General features: G+C 40.3%; 1 protein-coding gene across 36 annotated transcripts in view; it reads right to left on the bottom strand.

Annotated features, from left to right (window-relative positions):
• SGMS1 (sphingomyelin synthase 1) overlaps positions 1-19,393 on the bottom strand; it is a 203,381-nt gene that overhangs the window by 34,293 nt on the left and 149,695 nt on the right. For 18 of the 36 annotated variants that reach the window (XM_073353735.1, XM_073353729.1, XM_073353727.1 and 15 more), the window contains 3 exons: positions 17,765-18,144; positions 15,895-16,079; positions 8,621-8,659 (listed from right to left, as the gene is read on the bottom strand). The exons of 3 other annotated variants lie outside the window; for them this stretch is intronic. The gene's annotated coding sequence lies outside the window, so the exon portion shown is untranslated. Of the gene's footprint in view, positions 1-23; positions 1,684-8,620; positions 8,660-12,175; positions 12,266-15,522; positions 15,659-15,894; positions 16,112-17,764; positions 18,145-19,393 lie in introns of those variants that run through there. 15 more of the 36 variants (XM_073353732.1, XM_073353708.1, XM_073353713.1 and 12 more) reach the window with 10 other exon arrangements.

The following is a 19,393-nucleotide window of genomic DNA, read 5'->3' on the forward strand; positions in this document are numbered from 1 at the left end:
TAGGAACATGAAGAAAGAAGTACCTTTTAAAATTCAGACAAATGCATATGACTTTTCTTTTCAAGTTTGTTTCTGAATACTCAAGATAGTTACTAGTTTGATCTTCTGTATCATTTTAACAGTTAATATAAAGTTGTCTGGGGCAGGGAACCTCTTTTTGTTCCATGTTTCTACAGCACCTGGCACAATGGGGTCCTGGTCCAGAACCAGGCCTCCTCGAGCTAGGTAATACAAATAGTAAAATCATTACCTGTTCATCCATCAACTGTGTGATCTTACTGATGTAGCTCCTGTCCTCTTATACCCCTTCCATACTACTGTATGTTATGCTCATTCTTTGGAGTCTGATCCAAATCATGCTCATCTCAAGATGCTTTCACAAGATTTTAGCTATAAGTATAGGTAGTCGACTGATGATGTGAGATTTCAACCATGTTAAAGATTAAAAATCACAAGTTTTTGGTCCGACTGAAATCTGAACTGGAAAAATAGACCCTTCCAGTTTTAGATTCAACATGAAATCTAAGCAGATAGAGTGGTTTTAGATCCATGATGTAAATATTAACTGTCCAAACTTTGCAATAGTTCTGATATAAAGTTATGGTTTATTATAATTTGTAATTTTAACAGTCCATACTGACTTAATTTTAAATAATCAACAAAATAAAATGTACAGTACAAAGCAAAATGCAAGCTATAAGTCATAGAAATGTAGGGCTGCAAGGGTTCTCAAGAGGTTATCATGTCCATTCCCTCCAAAGCTGAAGCAGAACCAAGTACACTTACACCATCCCTGACAAGCGTTTGTCCAACCTGTTCTTAAAAACTTCCAGCGACAGGGACTCTACAAACCTCCCTTGGCATCCTATTCCAGTACTTAACTATCCTTACAATTAGAAAATTATTCCTAATATCTCACCTGAATTTCTCTTGCTGCGAACTTAGCCGATTGCTTTGTGTCCTACCCTCAGTGAACACGGAAAACAATCGACAACCATCCTGTTTATAACAACTGTTTACATATTTGAAATCTGTTACGTCGCCCCATAGCCTTTTCTTCTCTAGACTAAGTATAACCAGTTCTTTCAACCTCTCCTCATAGGTCAGGTTTTCTAAATCTCATATTTTTGTTGCTCTCCTCTAGTCTCTCTCTCCAATTTGTCCACATCTTTCGTAAAGTGTGGTGCCCAAAACTAAACAAAATACTCCAGCTGAGATGCCACAGCCCAGTGCCAAGGTGAGTAGAGTAGAACAATTAACTCCCATGTCTTACACACCTGTCTTACGCACATCTGACACACCTGTTTGTATATCCCAGAATATTTACCGTTTTTTTGCAATTGCATCATATTGCTGGCTCATATTCAGTTTGTGATCCACTATAATCACCAGACGCTGGCCAGTTGTTACTCATTTTGTAGTTGCACATTTGATTTTTCCTTCCTAAATGAGTACTTTGCACTTGTCTTTACTGAATTTGTAAGCTTGTATGATTCAACTCAGAATCAATACTATGCTTCACATCTCAGCTCTTATAAATGTTTATAGTGAAAACAAGAATATATTTATTATCAAAGATTTAAGATTAAAGGGACTGTAAGTAAAAATACTGGAAACAAATGGTTATATATGAATCAAAATCATAATACACTTTCTAGAGACTAAACTTAACTAACAGGTTAACCTCCTGTCCAAAGAAGCTCACCTCTGCAGAGTTTTCAACCAAGTCTGCCTACGGTCCTGTTTTCATCAGTGTAAATGTGATGTCAGTTTACTTCCTAAGTACAGGATAAAGGGGTGTCTATTTGCCCCTTAGATAGAACCCCAAAGTTCATTGTCTTTACTCTTAGACAGGATAACCCCCTGTAGTTTGTTTTCTCCTGTGTGCTATTTCCTGTTGATTTCACGTCTCTTGGTTAGCATTTGACTCTGTATGTAAAAGGGCATCCACTGTGTTAGTATGTAAGCTAATAATTGTAAGCTAATAGAGAGACAGGTGAATTAACATCTCTTGTCTAACAAGAAACATGTTTTTTTACCTCTGCTGGTGACTGACATCTTGATTCAGACTGTAAGAATATATTTTCAGTATACATGCAAAAGTATCTGTACATATATTTCATGATGATATTAATAGCCAGTGTGATTCCGGCTTTTATTTGAGACTTCACATGATATTGTTTGGTGAACCAGAATGTATATACCAGAATCAGGAGATACCTGTCCCCTTCTATATTCCCTTAACGGGTGGCATTAAGAGGTTCTTGGATCACAGAAGACGCTATTGCAACCAGACGTAACCACTCTTAAAAACATAAAGGAGTATGTACAGGCTAAAACCATGTGATAGATCAGCGTAACGGCAATTTTAGGGAAGTGGGTTTTGCCAAACATCCTGCTAGAATATATGCTAGAAAGCAAACTTCTCCAAAGAGTAGGAGAAGAGTTGTATAATCTATTACAACCTGCTGAGTAAACAGTATGCTTTTAAAAGTTATCTAAAGATATACTAGATTAATAGTTTATGGAAAAATAAACATTTACATATTTTTCACGGGGCCTCTTTTCTCAATGCCAACATTAAATCCACAAATACTCCATGCTGCTAGTAAAGTAGATAGGACTGGGTGATTCTGAGTTGCTGCAAAAACTGCATCTGAAATTCATGGCATTCTGCCTGGGTATTGCTGCTCATATTTTATGAGAACTCTCAAACCTCTTGTCCAAATGCAGAACAAGAAAGCACTCCATGGTACCATCCCCCCATATGTATGGTCTATGTTTGCCACATAGCAAGGCCCAGTTTGGTAATTTCAGCTTCTTGATACCTACAGTAGCAGACTAAACAGTCTTCCATTGCATGATATAAAAGCTTCACAAAGGGTAAGGGAAGAAACATGGGAAAAGCAGGCAGGTAGGGATAGATTTTGAAATCTCTGGGGGGCAGGGAATGGGAACTGCACATTCAGGAAACCATTTGAGTTAATTGATTAATCTGACGCAGAGAAAAATAATCCACATTCACTATTTTTCTACAGATATGAACATTAACTAGATAAAGCCAGATGGACAGTTACTTGTTCCTTTAAGGGAATCAGGGCCCAGTGTGCATTCTGAAGGTCCACCTGAGAGTAACTGACTGTGTCAGGTGGCTCCCTAAAGGTTAATTGGGGAAGAAAAGGGGATAGGGGAAATGTGGGAAACAGAAACAAGCCCATCGAACCCTCACCCTGATACGTCCTACCTCCCTACACCTGGACCTTCCGCCAAGCCCCCCTCTACCTCCGCCCCCACTAAGCCCAACCCGCTGCTCCAGGACCCTCACCCCACCAAGCCCTACTCCCCCAGCACCCAGATCCCCTCCCCTGAGCCCCCCATATCCAGACCCCCCCTGCCAAGTTCAATCTCCCCACACCTCCCTGCTGAGCCCCAACCACCGTCACCTGGATCTCCTGCAGAGTCCCATTGCCCCTGCACCTGGAATCCCTCAATAAGCCCCTGTGCATCCAGATCTCCCAATAAGCAACCCGCATCCAGATTGCCCCACACAGAAACCTCTCACCCCACATCTGGATCCCCTACACACTTGAATCCTGCTGGGATAAGCCTGCCCACCCACACCTGGTATGCCTGGCGCAGAGGGACAGGGCCCTAGGGTGTTTCTGGGGCAGGCCCAGCCCTTGCACTGTGTCAGGGGCAGATGCAGCCTCACTGCCGAGTCCCTGTACTAGGGGAGGTGGGGGTTTCAGAGTAATCTCCCACCTCAATGCAGCCAGTGGCCTGTGGTCCCCACTGCCACGCTGGAGCCACATTTATTTATTGACAAATAAAATTTGCAGAATTTTAAAATATTGTGCACATACTTTTTGGTGCAGAATATTTAATTTTTTGGCACAGAATTCTCTCAGGAGTATATACTGCATTAGTAATACTCTGAGTTATTCTATCCCCATTAGAGTTAACGTTACACCTTTGAGAATTAGGTTGTCTGGAAAAGTAAGTTTATTAAATCAAGTTCTCATACTTTTGGGACTTACACAGCTTGCATCTTCCACTCTCTGGAAACAGGCTTAATCTCCCAGGCTTTGCTCTTAGTGTCAAACACACTTTCAATCTGCCATACCTTATTCTTAAAAGGAACAACTCCCATTAAGTAAGTGCAAATAATAAATGCAGCTGTAAAGCCAATATTAACACAAAATCCACATCACTTTAAATGCACATCACTTCTACGGGCCACTTTCCTCATATCCCACTGAGGAATACACTAAGAAACTGCATCATCTCCTCAGGACACTCCCTACACTAAGACAGGAACAAATCAACATACCCTTAGAGCCCCGACCGGGGCTATTCGATCTACTACCCAAGATCCACAAACCCGGAAATCCTAGACACCCCATCATCTTGGGCATTGGCACTCTGAATGAAGGACTGTACGCATATGTGGACTCTCTACTCAGACCCTACGCCACCAGCACTCCCAACTGTCTCCGTAACATCACTGATTTCCTGAGAAAACTACAAAGCATTGGTGATCTTCCAGAAAACACCATCCTAGCCGCCATGGATGTAGAGGCTCTCTACACAAACATCCCACACACAGATGGAATACAAGCTGTCAGGAACAGTATCCCTGATGATGCCACAGCACTGGTTGCTGAGCTCTGTGACTTTATCCTCATGCACAATTATTTCAAATTTTCTGACAATATACACCTCCAGACCAGTGGCACCGCTATGGGCACCCACATGGCCCCACAATATGCCAACATTTTTATGGCTGACCTGGAACAACACTTCCTCAGCTCTCGTCCACTCACGCCCCTTCTCTACCTATGCTACACTTATGACATCATCATCACCTGGACCCTCGGAAGGAAACCCTGAAAGAATTCCACCACGATTTCAACAGCTTCCACCCCACCATTAACTTCAGCCTGGACCAATCTACACGGGAGGTCCATTTCCCAGACACCACGGTGCAAATAAGTGACGGTCACATTACCACCACCCTATACCAAAAACCCACCGACCACTATGCCTACCTTCATGCCTCCAGCTGCCATCCCAGACACACCACACAGCCAAGCGCGGAGGTACAACCGCATTTGCTCCAACCCCTCAGACAGAGACCAACACCTACAAGGTCTTCACCAAGCATTCTCAAAACTACGATACCCGCATGAGGAAATAAGGAAACAGAACAACAGAGCCAGATGTGTACCCACAAGCCTCCTGCTGTGAGACAAGCCCAAGAAAGAAACCAACAGAACTCCACTGGCCATCACATACACTCCTCATCTAAAACCTCTCCAACGCATCATCAGTGATCTACAACCCATCCTGGACAACGATCCCGCACTTTCACAGGCCAGTCCTCGCCCACAGACAACCCGCCAACCTGAAGCATAGTCTCCCCAGCAACGACACACCACACCATAGTAACTCTAACTGAGGAACCAATCCATGCAACAAACCTCAATGCCAACTCTGCCCACATATCTACACCAGTGACACCATCACAGGACCTAACCAGATCAGCCACACCATCACCGGTTCATTCACCTGCACGTCCACCAATGTAATATAAGCCATCATATGCCAGCAATGCCCTTCTGCTATGTACATCGGCCAAACTGGACAGTCCCTATGTAAAAGGATAAATGGACACAAATCAGATATTAGGAATGGCAATATACAAAAACCTGTAGAAGAACACTTCAGTCTCCCTGGACACACAATAGCAGATTTAAAGGTAGCCATCCTGCAACAAAAAAACTTCAGGATCGGACTTCAAAGAGAAACTGCTGAGCTTCAGTTTATTTGCAAATTTGACACCATCAGCTCAGGATTAAACAAAGACTGTGAATGGCTAGGCAACTACAAAAGCAGTTTCTCCTCCCTTGGTGTTCACACCTCAACTGCTAGAAGAGGGCCTCATCCTCCCTGATTGAACTAACCTCGTTATCCCTAGCCCGATTCTTGCTTGCATATTTACACCTGCCTATGGAAATTTCCACTACATGCATCTGACGAAGTGGGTATTCACCCACGAAAGCTTATGCTCCAATGCATCTGTCAGTCTATAAGGTGCCACAGGACTCTTTGCTGCTTTTACAGATCCAGACTAACATGGCTACCCCTCTGGTACTTTAAATGCAATGTTTAGCAAGATAAAATTACAGCAAGAACTCCTGGGTCCTTATATTAACTTTCATACATGTATGTTTTTTCCCCACTCCCCACGAATCAGCAGCAAAGTCTGAACTCACAAACTTCAGAACCATAGCACAGATTTCTTCTACTTCAACAATAAGAGTAATCTGTATTGAAAAAGCATGCTGAACTCCTCTTAGGGTGACCAGATAGCAAGTGTAAAAAATCAGGACGGGGTGTGTGTGATAATAGGTGCCTATATAAGGAAAAGCCCCCAAAATCTGGACTGCTCCTATAAAATCAAGACATCTGGTCACCCTAACTCCTCTGTATGGCCCAGCCCATACAGTGAGCCAACACACCCAGTGGGTTACGCAAATACTTGTAAGGTGGCACTGAAACTCTAGGTATTAGGATTTTTGGTTAACTTCCTGGCTCTGGGAGCAAATTTTACGGACAGCATAGCCAGTTGTACCACCTCCTGCATTTGCGTCATCTGCAGCGGCTGAATCTGGCATCTTTGGATGGAAATGCATAAGCTTCTTCCACTTAAGCTAGAGGGCCAGATCTCTTTGTATGAAAACTGCAGTGGAGTCATAAACCTCTGTATGCGGTTTAGCTGCTAAAGTGTGACTGAACCACACTCATCTAAGCATCAAATTTGCCATGTTCCTTCTGAACTATTGTGTGGCAAAAGCAATTAGACTTGGCTCAGTTATATCAGAAACTCTAATTCTATTCTCAGTTCTGCCCACAGTGGGTGAATGAGGTTACCTTCTGCAAGGTCTCGGTTATCCAATTTGGGAAGTAGGTGAATAATAGCCTTCCCTCAAGACAGCACTCCTTGGTTTATAGTAAGGCTTGTGGTGTGCACAAAAGATGCAGCAATCAATAGAAGAGCTGGGACTAGAACTCATGGTACCTGGACTTGCAATCTAGTGCTCTTTTCCGTAGGTTACAAGCACTGTGGGGGAGTCAATTTCTCTCTTATTTTGCTTCCTCAAAATCATGCAATGGCCTGAACTTGGCACATCAGCAAGACTGCTTGCAGCAGGAGCCGAATCTCATGACTCAGGATAAATCTGAGAGAGTTGGCAACACTGACCAAGGTTGCCAAGAAACACAGCAAAATATCTAAGAACTGAAACCAGCCCGCCTAACTCCAAGTCTCATGCCTGAGTACAAGATCACCTGTTCCTCATTCTTTTTTATGTTTTCATTCTCTCAGTGAAGTCCTTTCCTATCAAGGCAACAATCATTACAGAAATTAGTAAAGTAACTAATAGCCAATTCAAAGCTGTGAATAGCTATTAACCAATAGCCATGCAGTTTTGAGCTTTCACTTTTATTTTTAAAAAGCTTAATATCTGCACAGGCAGTAACAAAGTATTTCTTAAAACAAAGCTTAAAACAAAGTATTTCTTAAAATAAAGTCACCACCTACATTATATACATTCTAGGACTGCACATTAGCTTGCGGTTTTAGTGACATTACTTTTATTGTTAAGATCCAACAGTAAGTAATCAAAAACAAACAAAAAGTCTTCCAGAAATTGAGTTTATCTTCCTTTAGCAAACCCTGTTTTTGAAGCCTAGTCAAGTCGACAGTGTCTATATAATAAATATTAAACAAAAAGAAGTCAAAGAAGTTACTGTAACAGTCTGAATATTAATCAGTGATAGATTTTTGTGCCTAAAATATATATAACCAAAACTATCACCAATGCTGGCATGAAACAGTTTGCCTTAGTACTTAGGCTGTAAACTCTTTGGGGCCAGGACCGACTCTTTTACTCTGTATTTGTATGACTATCATTGTGGGGTCCGGTCCATGACTAGAGTTCCTAGACACTGCAGTAATACAAATATTAACAACAGTAACACCAGTACCATTCCACTACCTCAGCGGTAATATATCAACAGGCCAACAAACGTACGTAAGATTAAAAAGAAACTAAGTTTATAGCCAGAGCATAAAACTCTAGTGTGTGCGTTTCCCATCAGGGAGAGAAAATTTATATCTACAGGGTATATTTCAAAATTGCTGCGACTCCTCCCAGGCAGCCTTGCCTCCCGTCATCTTGAGATTGTACCCTGGATGATTGGCAGCTCTCAGGCATACTGATTATATAACAGAAGGCTTTAAAACATTACAGTAAAAGTTTGAGTTGGTTTACAGCACTGCAGGCATCACCAAATGTTGAGCACAAGACTCTTCAGCAATTGTGCTGTTATATTTTGAGACAGTTGCAACCTCTGAGTAGATTCAAAGCAGCGGTTCTGGAACTAGGGGTGCAGCAGCACCCCTTGGCTTGAAGTGGTTTCCATCATATACAGGGCTTGGAGTTTTATTCTATAGCTTTCAGCACCCCCACTATAAAAATTGTTCCACTGCCATTGATTCAAAGGGTAGCCCGTGGGGGGAACACATTGTAATAATCAGATTAGAGGTAATAAATACCTGAATTACAGTGACGAAGTTCACATTCTGAATGGAAGACTGCAATGGAAGATAAAAAGATACTCTCAACACAGTTGAAACAACTTAAATGTTCACCTTTGGAAAGAAAAAGTATCTTTAATATCACCAAAAAGAAAAGGAGTACTTGTGGCGTCTTAGAGACTAACAAATTTATCTGAGCATAAGCTTTTATGAGCTACAGCTCACTTCATCGGATGCATTCAGTCTTTCTGCGAATACAGACTAACACGGTGCTACTCTGAAACCTTTAATATCACCTTAACTGATCAGCACATCTTTAACATTCCAGGGAGAGAAAAAATATTTTCTAAACTACTAATATAAATCCACCCACAGTTGAAGAATTCAGTTAAAACCTATACAGTTAAACGGTAACACAAACAGAATCACACAGAGATAAATGACACAGGTGAGAAGAACTGAGTTACAGTTACACTGATACCTTAGTTATGTCAGATTGATAGTAGCTAAAACAATTATCTTCAGGTGACATTTGGGATATATGATGAATAGTTATCTAATAAATGCTTTTATAATAACAATCATTCTTTGCATTATTTATGAAAAACTCAAGGATGAAGATCTCTTTCATTCAAACCTCATTTGTCTCATTTCCTTCCATTCAGTTCTTCTATTCATACCCATAAAACTAGTTTATCTACGTAACTTTTCTTCCTCTTCTGCCTGCTTCTCTGAAGTAGTTATGGAGACACTAACAAACATTATTGTGCTAGGCTTTCACCTGACCCACAATTTTGTTAACCAAATAGTTGCTAAGCCTTTGTTATGTTACTATGGAAATACCACTTTATCTGATTCACTATTGACGAATACAATCTGGGCTAACAAAAAATATACCGTACATTGCCAGTACACATTATCAGCACAATACATATATCAGTATGTATTGTGCACTTAATAGTAATAAAACAGCAGTTAAATATAACAGCAGTTATATAGCCTAAACCCTTGCTCACTTACGCTAAGTATCCCATAACTCCTTGCATTCACTGAAGTAAGTTATAGCTTGAACAAATAGGGAAGCTATCAAGATCAGAACAAATGAATGTTTTATGAGAGCAAAAGGAAAGGGTCTTACTCTCATAGACCTGTACTGGAATGTCCCAAAGAAAGAGGTCAAGATATATGATTTTACTACCTTAGTACAGACCTAAGAGGAGTCTTCATGTCCTTTGGGACCTGGAATACATGTGTTCAGAACAAAGAGATAAAGGGTACAACATGGTACCACAAAAACAAGGTAGAAAGGCTGGTTAAATCTACTTTCAGATGGCGTACACAGTATTTTTACTTGTAAACAGGTAGGGTATAAAAAGATGGCTTTAGGGGAATAACTTTGGGAGCACACCTGCTATGTGCTGCACGGGACAGCTTCCCAGAGCCTGGTATCATACTGAATCTTTTTCCTGTACTCTATTATTATTGGCTTGTAGCAATAAACCTGACTGATATTAGTTATTTGGTCTCTTGAATACATTTCCTAACAAATTAAGTGTAATCCAGCAATTGACTACGTCATTTATCAACACTGTTGAGTTTTCCTAACAAATTACTTTCTTCCCACTGTACACCAGAAATCAATTGTGTTTTCCCATAATATATATAACCAATATTCAGACATCACTCTCTATTACATAAAAGAATTGAAAGAATATTAAAGATTTAAAATCGAGTACTCAAAGCTAGGACATGCCTGAATTAAGGGTTGCCTGTGTATTCAATCCCCTTGTGTGTATGCATTAAGAAACAGCGTTCAATTACATGATCACACACTTCCCCCCACTTCCCACACACAGAAACCTTGGCTCCTACATTCAGCCTTTCTCCTGTAATAATGTATTGCCAATTCTTGCATATTTATCAAAAGTCACAACATTCTGAGAGATAAATGAATTTCTGATTTTTATTTTCTCTTGCTCAGGATTTCCATCACCTCTCATTACTATCAATAAGACTGAAGCCACAGACTGCCCTCAATAAAATGACTGACAGGACTCTTTAATCTTCGCAAGTGCAGCTAAGGCTCCCCTTAGCAAAGATGGTCACCTCCCATTGTTTCCAGTGAGGCTGAAACCAGGCTACTTTCAGGTAAGATGGTGGTCCTTTAGGTACCATGTGAGGGGACAGGAGAATGTGGAGGTGCTGAGAATGAAACTGTGGAGGCAACAGTTAGCATAAATGTGTTGGGAAATGGAACAGGTCACTGAAGAGTTGGGCATGTAAGGAGCAATAGACAAACTAAAGAAGGCACATGGGAATGGAGTATGGACGAGAGGGTAGGAGATGGAAGGAAAAGAGAGGGAAACATGGAGGGCAAATGCATGTACGAGCAGGTGGGGGACAAGAGATTGTGGGGAAAAGTGAGTGGGACAGCTGCTTATCCTGTCCAGGTAGAGAAGGGGAAAGAATGGCAGCTCCCCACATGCTAGGTATAGAAGCTAAAGCCTGCTCCAAGTAGTGAACATTATGGGGGTGGAGTGGAGGGAATGCTAGGATGGGAATCCCAGCTACTGCCTTTTTACCCCCAAGGCACAGCCATGAAACATAGGGAGGCTTTTACCCTACAGCAAGGAAAATCCATGTTTAGTTTCTCTCTCAGTCTTTTCCTGACCTTGTTGGACCTACATACTGTGTGACAAAACCAAAGCATTTATGCTGTGCCAACCATCACAATAATGAGGTATCTGCAATACCAGGCACAGGTTGTGTGATAGCAAGTAACTAATTTACAGTAACTACCTTGATGTTTTCAAGTTTACATCACTAAATTAAATGTTATTTAAAAGATCCTGAGATAAAATGAGCTGAAATCTAGGCTATTTTTGAACAGTTGAAATATGCAACCCATCTTCCACATCAATATAGCCATGCATAATAGACTTAAGCTTATTTTAAGAGGAGTGAAATTGACACAAGACTAACATAATACTCTTACACAAAGAAGTCAATTTAAGGTTGCGTGGCCAGCCTGAACACTGGTATTTCCTAATTTTTGAGTGCTTGATTTAGTGATTGAGTGCTTTTTTTAGATTCTTCCTCAGAAACAACTGCTAACAGCAGTAGACTTCCTTCCTATATGTGGACAAAGCCACTGGAGGATGACAGACTTTACTTGTAACCTTGTGAAACTGCTCATTTATCTGTAAAAAGTGGAAAGCAATATTTGCCTGCCTGCCTGCCTGCCTCCCAAGTCTATGGATATAAGGTCTTGCTGAATAATAAAGGATATGAATTACACAGGTACCTATACATACAACAGCTAAGACTAGAACTCACAGTCTTCTCCTGATGCCCAGCACAGCATCATTTCCCATAGGCTAAAGGGGTGTCTGCTGCTGTGTCCTGGCCAGAGCTCAAGTTCTACAGCGCCAGGAGGCATGCTCAGTGCAGAAGGAGGGTCAGTGATGCTGGAATATGCTCATTGCAGAGCAACTGTCCGAGGTTTTAGCAGAAAGCCTCTCAAAACATCTACCAATTATGTGCAAATGGCAAATTTTGAGGCTTATACCTTACCCAAATCTGGTTGAATTTTCATGGAGACAATGAAAGACCCCAGCAATAGCCCCGTCAAGATTCTAGTTTTCATTCAAAACCATGGAGAAGCTGGAGTTCAAAGAAGCAATTGAAAAAAATTAACATTACCAAAACTCTCCCTTCCCCAAAATATACCTCTTTCTTGGAAAGGGCTGCACTTTGTCCGAGAATTTCAGCCAGAAGCAGAGAGCGAGAACAGAAAGCTTCCACCCAAACAGTTAAAATTTGGCGAAATTACAAGTAACCTAAAACAGAAGTGCTTACCATAGGAAGTGTTAGGCAACCTTAAATACATGTGTGTCACTGCTGGCTCCACTATAATAGCATATCTGAGGTGTGAGGCTGTATGGAATATTGGAGACTGTTTATAATATTAATGTTACCAATATTATAAAATTGCAAGGAATCTGACCAGATATGCTGTGTAAGGTATCTGTGAAAATGCTGTTTTCCCAAGTATGATGATCTTGTTTATGTTTGTATCACCTTTGTATTGTAAGTTATAGATATGTATGATATTCATATTTCCAAAATTGTGCTTTGTTTCTGGGTGACATCCCACAGACAGATTGGCATCAGCAATGCCTAGCATCAAGCGTAATCAGCTGTACAATAAACCCATTGAAAGGAGCCAGGGTATACACCTTATGACTCAACAGGACTTGTAGGGGCATGCCTATGGACAGAAAACTTTTGCATGCCCATGTGCTGTATAGCCTGTATTTGGGACACAGGAAGTACAAGCCACATGGCAAAAGGAATATAAAAGGCAGCTGCGCCATCTCCATTTTGTCTTCATTCCTGCTTCTTACCACTGAACTACTTTTCTACAAACTGAAACGCTGAACAAAGGACTGAATGAACCATCCAAGCTGTAGATGTGTTCCAGAAGGACTTTCAAGCCAGCAAACTCACCAACACTGCTAAGAACCTGATATATGGACTTTGAAGTCCCTGTATGTATCTGATTGCTTTACCATTTAACAACTCTCTTCTTGTTCTTTTTTCTTTATAATAAACCTTTAGTTTTAGACACTAAATAATTGGCTGGCAGCAAGGTATTTTGGGTAAGATCCAACCTAATATTGACCTGGCAATTTGGCTGGCTCTTTGTGGTTCAGAAGAACATTTTGTAATGAGCCGAGTTTTTTTAATAACTTCCCACTGCAATGGACTGAGGTGCTGACTGGGAGCCAGAGAACTGGAATGCAATAATGGGGACTGCGTGATTTCTTTTTTTAGATTCTTGATAACCAGTGTGGGGAATCAGGAACACAGTTTGTGACTGGCTGGTGAGTCTGACTTCAGTGTTCTCCACCAGTTTTGGTAGAATCTGCTCTCATTTTGCAGCCTGCCCTGACGTTGGCATTTTCAGTGAGGGCAGCCCAGGCACCCCTGTGTCAACTGTGGTTTATTTAAAATATTATTTTATTGTATTATTTGGGAAATAGTATGACTATGTAATAAAACACTTATATGCATTATGAAAATGAAATCAAACTACCAGGTTTCTCTGTGGTTTATTTACTTATTGAAAATTTGGCTAATAATTATCTGCACTTACGTAAGCATTGTATCTAATTAACATAGAAGGTAACACACTATTGATACCAGCTATCTGATAGTTCGGAGGGGTGAGGCGCATATCACACCATCAATAAACCCCTGTGTAAATTGAAAATAAAGGGTTTTTCCCTTAATTGCTTGTGAATGATTGCTGTCTTACTGACACTGAAAATGAAACTTCTTTAAGTATCTATAGAAGAAAATGGTTAGATGCACGTATAGTTTCTCAAACCAGAGGTGAGATCATTGCCCAAATCCATAACTGTCTGCAACTTTGCAATCTCCTTCCTTTCTCCCTTGGAGAGCATTATTCTGTCAATCACATACGAAAAAAAAAATTCTGAACAGCAGCACAGCGTACAGCGAAAGCAGTCGAGCTAGGCTGCAGACCCAGTATTTTTATTAAGGTAATTTCCTAAATGTTAGGGAACTAGCTAGTGCCTGAGGAGAAGCTGTGCTTATTTTGTAAATTAGGCAGAGTCTTAAAAGTAAAGATGGACTGCAATGCTGTGGAGTCTGTTCAAGAAACTCCCAGGAAGCCAGGACTTTTACACAGACAGGTCATTGATTACCTACAAAACTGAAAACTGTATGGTGAATGACTGGATAAATGGACACAACTAAAAAGCTTTCATTTTTACAGCTTAAAAAATATAAAGTAAAAACTTCAAGAAAAAGTACACACTGGAAACCTGACTACTGTTTCAGCTTTATCTAATTACAGATGCTAAAAGTACCTACACATAAATTCTTTGAGTTCCTGCATATATATATATGCACTTGGTTTAAACAAGCCCTGGGAGTCACATGTAGCACATCACCACGTGTGCCACTGGCAGAATATTGAAACCTGTGAAAAAAATTCTGACCTGTACCTGGCCCAGTGACAACACAAAAAATACTTCTGCCAAGGTATCCTGTGCTGTAACACACATATATAAAAACTGAAACATCTGTCTAACCTTCTTCTGCTAATCATCCAGAGGCACTGTGTTTCTGGTGTTTACTTATGCATGTAGACAGTGAGGTAGGACCATATCTTCTTCTGTGTTCCACATAGGGGATTGCATACACTGTCCACACTCAGCAAATATATAATAATAATAATTATAATGTAGCAGCATATCTCCAACAATCTAATTTTCTTAGTTGTAAACTGCTGACTATACCCACACAAGCAAACAAAACATTATAACTGGCCCTTGATTTTCCCCAGAAGAGGGAGGGAAGAGCTGTGCAGTTAGAAGAATCTCAAGCCAATAACTTAGGATATTTAATAATTAAAAAAAATTATTCCAGACCGCTGATGTCATATCTGTCATCTAGAAAAATTGGATTATTAAAATTTCTCTCAGGTTCACAACAAGGTAAGTAAGAGCTTGTGTGGCGCCTCTGTTGAAAAGTATGGGGCTGCATCCCCCCCGGGTTTATATCTTTGCTCACACTAGCAAAGTGGTAAAGCACACATCTTGAGAGAAGAAGACAGCCACCTGACAAGTAGTAACTTTCCTGCACAGGACAAGCCCTGATGTGCCTTTCCAGGCTCAAAAGACCCTATGCAACTATTAGAAAAAGTATCGGGGGTGGCCGTGTTAGTCTGTATTCACAAAAACAACCAGGAGTCTGGTGGCATCTTAAAGACTAACGGACTTATTTGAGCATAAGCTTTTGTGGGTAAAAACCCCACTTCTTCAGATGCATGGAGTGAAAATTACAGATATAGGCATAAATATACTGGCACATGAAGAGAAGGGAGTTACCTCACAAGTGGAGAACCAGTGTTGACAGGGCCAATTCGATCAGGGGGGATGTAGTCCACTCCCAATAATAGATGAGGAAGTGTCAATTCCAGGGGAGGCAAAGCTGCTTTTGTAATGAGCCAGCCACTCCCAGTTCCTATTCAAGCCCAAATTAATAGTGTTAAATTTGATCTTCTGGATTTCCTGCTGGAAATGCCTGATCAAGTAGGAGGAGTGCATCAGGACATAATGTGGGAGTAGGGTTGCCAACACTATTTCAAAAACAAGGGACTGTTTTCTTAGCACCGCCCACCCCACCCCACTTCTCCTCTTGATATTATTATATTATTAATATAGTATTAATAAATAATAATAATAATAAGCAGTACTCACCTACATTTGCCAGGAGTAATTTCTTGCTGCTTTTTGCAGCACTCACCAACTCCCAGTCTTGTTGCACAGAGATTAAAAAAAATAAGGGACGTCCCTTGTAATAAGGGACTGTTGGAAATCCTGCATGGGAGTGAGATAAAAGACAGGAAAGAAGGAAACTGCTTTTTTCTCAGATGCAAAAGAGGCTGGGGGAAGAAGAGAAGGAAGTGAAAAAAACCTGGAGAAAATCAGCAAGAAGGAGATTAAACTTATTTAATCAAGAGTGTTTAAAATATATCACATAAACAGATTTTATTTTAAAAACTTTAGTATGTAAGTAAAAAGGCAGAAAATCCTTAATTTAGCATAGCAAAAAGCCATGATTGATGGAGGGTCATCAACATTTGTGATGAACTTCAGGCAATCTAAGTATCAGCAACATAAAAATGTTTGCCAAACGAAAAATAAAAGATTTTGCTGAAGAAATAAATCTGATTATTAAGCTTACAAAGGAAAATGTAAAGGAAACTATGAATAAAAACTATCAAATGGTCTGTGAAATATGTACACTAATTCAAAATATTTTACAAAACCAGCCATAAAAAGTTAGTAGAAAAAAACCCTAAAAAAACAACAGTACAAACATGTACAATAGCCTTATTGCATTTAATGTTTATGACAAAATTAATTTTTTTTCTGCTACAAATTCATTAGTTGGTACCTCAAACAACTACTTCAGTAACAGAGAAAAAAACAGTATCCTCATTCAAACCACTCTTTCCTTATAACTAAGGCAAAAGCAAACAATTTCCTCACAGAATTGAACTTGTACAACTCACAGCCCCACCCTCACAATGCTAACATTTATTTTCTCTTTTAAATTCAACTAGAAGAATAGGTGACACCCGTTCTTCCAAATGAAAATCTTCTGCAGTGTTTTTTGGACTGTATTGTGCTTAATAAAGCTTCATATGAAAGCAGATGTTCAAAGGATACGGTTTAATATTTTATGTAACAAATATTGTATTACCAGTAACATATTACTTTAAAAAGTAGTTTCTGGTGTGGAAGTTTGTAAACATCCACCGATCCATGCTACAGCTAGAAAGAGGCCAGGAAACAATACTCATTCCTAATTTCCAGCACAAATTAGAAACAATACTTGAACACAGATCTTCTCTATCATGTATTGAGTCACACTGAAAATTGGGTGTTTTGGTCTGTATTTCAACTATCTTCTGCTTCAACAATTGGCAACTGTAAAGTTGTGGGCAGGGTAGGAAGAATCCTATTGCATGAGTAGTCTCAGACAACCAAAACTCCAGTTAAGAGACAAAAAATTAATTTCTGATAGACAACTGTTAATCCTTCATTTTCATCCTGGATGAAAAGACTAGAGTCTGATCTGCTGGCCTCTTGCCTCCACTTCCTAGTGAACATGACCAACCTGCAAAACAAATAGGCGCTTGCTGGGTTTGCTATTATACAGTTTTTTCAGCTACTTATGGTGTTGCCCCCTCCCGTCTTGGGAACAATGGGATAGCTCGTTTCTGCTCCCAACCTCCCTGCAACCACAGGCCTGGGAAAGGGCAGAAGAGAAGCCTGCCAGAGCTGCCCCCCAAAGGAGAGATGACCCCGACCCCACCCCTACCCTCGAACTGCAGGAGGAGCAGAACTGATGTGGGGACTGGGAGTGGGATGTGGAAGCTGGGAGTGGGATGTGGAAGCTGAATTAATTGCTGGCCTGGAGGGTTGGGGGGTAGGGGACACAATTAATTAGAATTTTGGGGAGAAGCTGGAAGCTCTGCACCATTAGGCAGTCAGTGAGAGCTCCAACCCAGGGGCCAAAGTTACTTTATTCAATACATTTACAAGAGTTGGCAACACTTACTGTCACACACATTGGAGGTGGGCAGAGGGGATTCCAAAAAAAAAAAAAATCAAGAGACAGACCAAAACACACAATGATAATCTTTTTTTAAAAATGTATGATTGGGGGGGGGGGGAGAATCTGACTCGATTTTTGAACTATTGGGCTTGGCAATACTATAGCTGAATTCCATATGGACTTTGGGAAGAGTTCACATTAATTATTATGTATATGCCTTCTCAAAGCACAGGATCCTGTACAGCAGTTCTTTCGTAGAGATTACATGAAACTATGGCAAAATTAAGGCCAGTTTTCATTTTCAGTCTCAGGTGTTAGTCATGTTAGTCAGTCAGTGCAACCAGGGTTTTTAATTGTAGGTCAGATCAGATCAGCAGTTTGCCCTTAAAAGAGAGAGAGACAACAAATATAGAACTCAATTTTAACTAACAACCTATGTAGAGAAATCACTCAGACTAGGACTATGGTGATTTAAAAATAAACCAAGACCATATTTAAGATGCAGCATTTCTTGTTACTTAGCTACAAATTATGTACAGTATGTAAATCTTAAACTATCTTAGATAAAACCAAAAACATGTAATTCAATGGCTATCCATAAAAACTCACTGTCTGGCCACCATGGCAAAATGGCAAATTATGGTCAAGGTTAAGATTTTGTCACAGATAGGTTTACTAAAAGTCAAGGATAAGTCATAGGCAATAATACAGACTAACACGGCTGCTACTTTGAAACCAGGCAATAAAGAAAAATTCACGGAAGCCTGTCCCTGACTTTTACTAAAAATATCCATGATAAAATGGAAAGGTACTAGGCAGATGCCAAGTAGCAGGGAGTTCCAGCTCCCCCACCTGAGGCAGGGAACTGCGGGGTTCCCCACTGCTGCTGGTGGGGGCCGGGGAGCTGCGGGGGTCTCCCCGGCTACCAGTGGAGGCCAGCAAACTCCAGGGGTCCCCCATGGCACCAGAGCTGAGGGGTACCCAAGGTGTACCTATTACAACACTGTTGTCCCCTGTTATGGTTTAAAAACATAATTCAGTGATACAATGTAGATGGATCTTAACCATGTGTTTATAATTTAAATTTAGCTTAAGCACATACATATAGGAACAAAACATTTCATTTCAAGTATTAAATTACTTCTACTTCTATGTCTCTATTTTCATGTCTCTTGATAGAGCAAGGAAACTGCTACTGGTATTTAATTTTGAATGTGTGATTCATGCAATTGCTTATGCAAAAGTACTTAAAAACCTAGAAACCCTGTTTTCTTTCTTCGGGTGGATGAAAATTAGACCACTAATGATATATCTTAGTTATATGTTCCTTAACATATTTAGTCTTCTTATGTCAATATTTACATCTTGATATTTAAAATGCAATAAAATTAAACACACGCACTGCCAGTCCTGACAACGATAAAACTCCTACTAACTTCAACGGAAGCAGGTTCAGACCCAAAATTTTCTACTGCTGAGTACAATACTCATGACAATTTGAAGACCTACAGAGATTCATAATTTATTTTGTTTCTCCATGTAAAGTCCAATACAGAGAAAGGTAGTCTAGATTTTAATTTCACATTTTCTATCCAAATTCACTTAAGTGTCTTCTGGCCGAAGGCTGAGTAA

This window comes from Lepidochelys kempii, chromosome 7, assembly GCF_965140265.1.
Source record: "Lepidochelys kempii isolate rLepKem1 chromosome 7, rLepKem1.hap2, whole genome shotgun sequence".
NCBI classification, from domain to species: Eukaryota; Metazoa; Chordata; order Testudines; family Cheloniidae; genus Lepidochelys; species Lepidochelys kempii.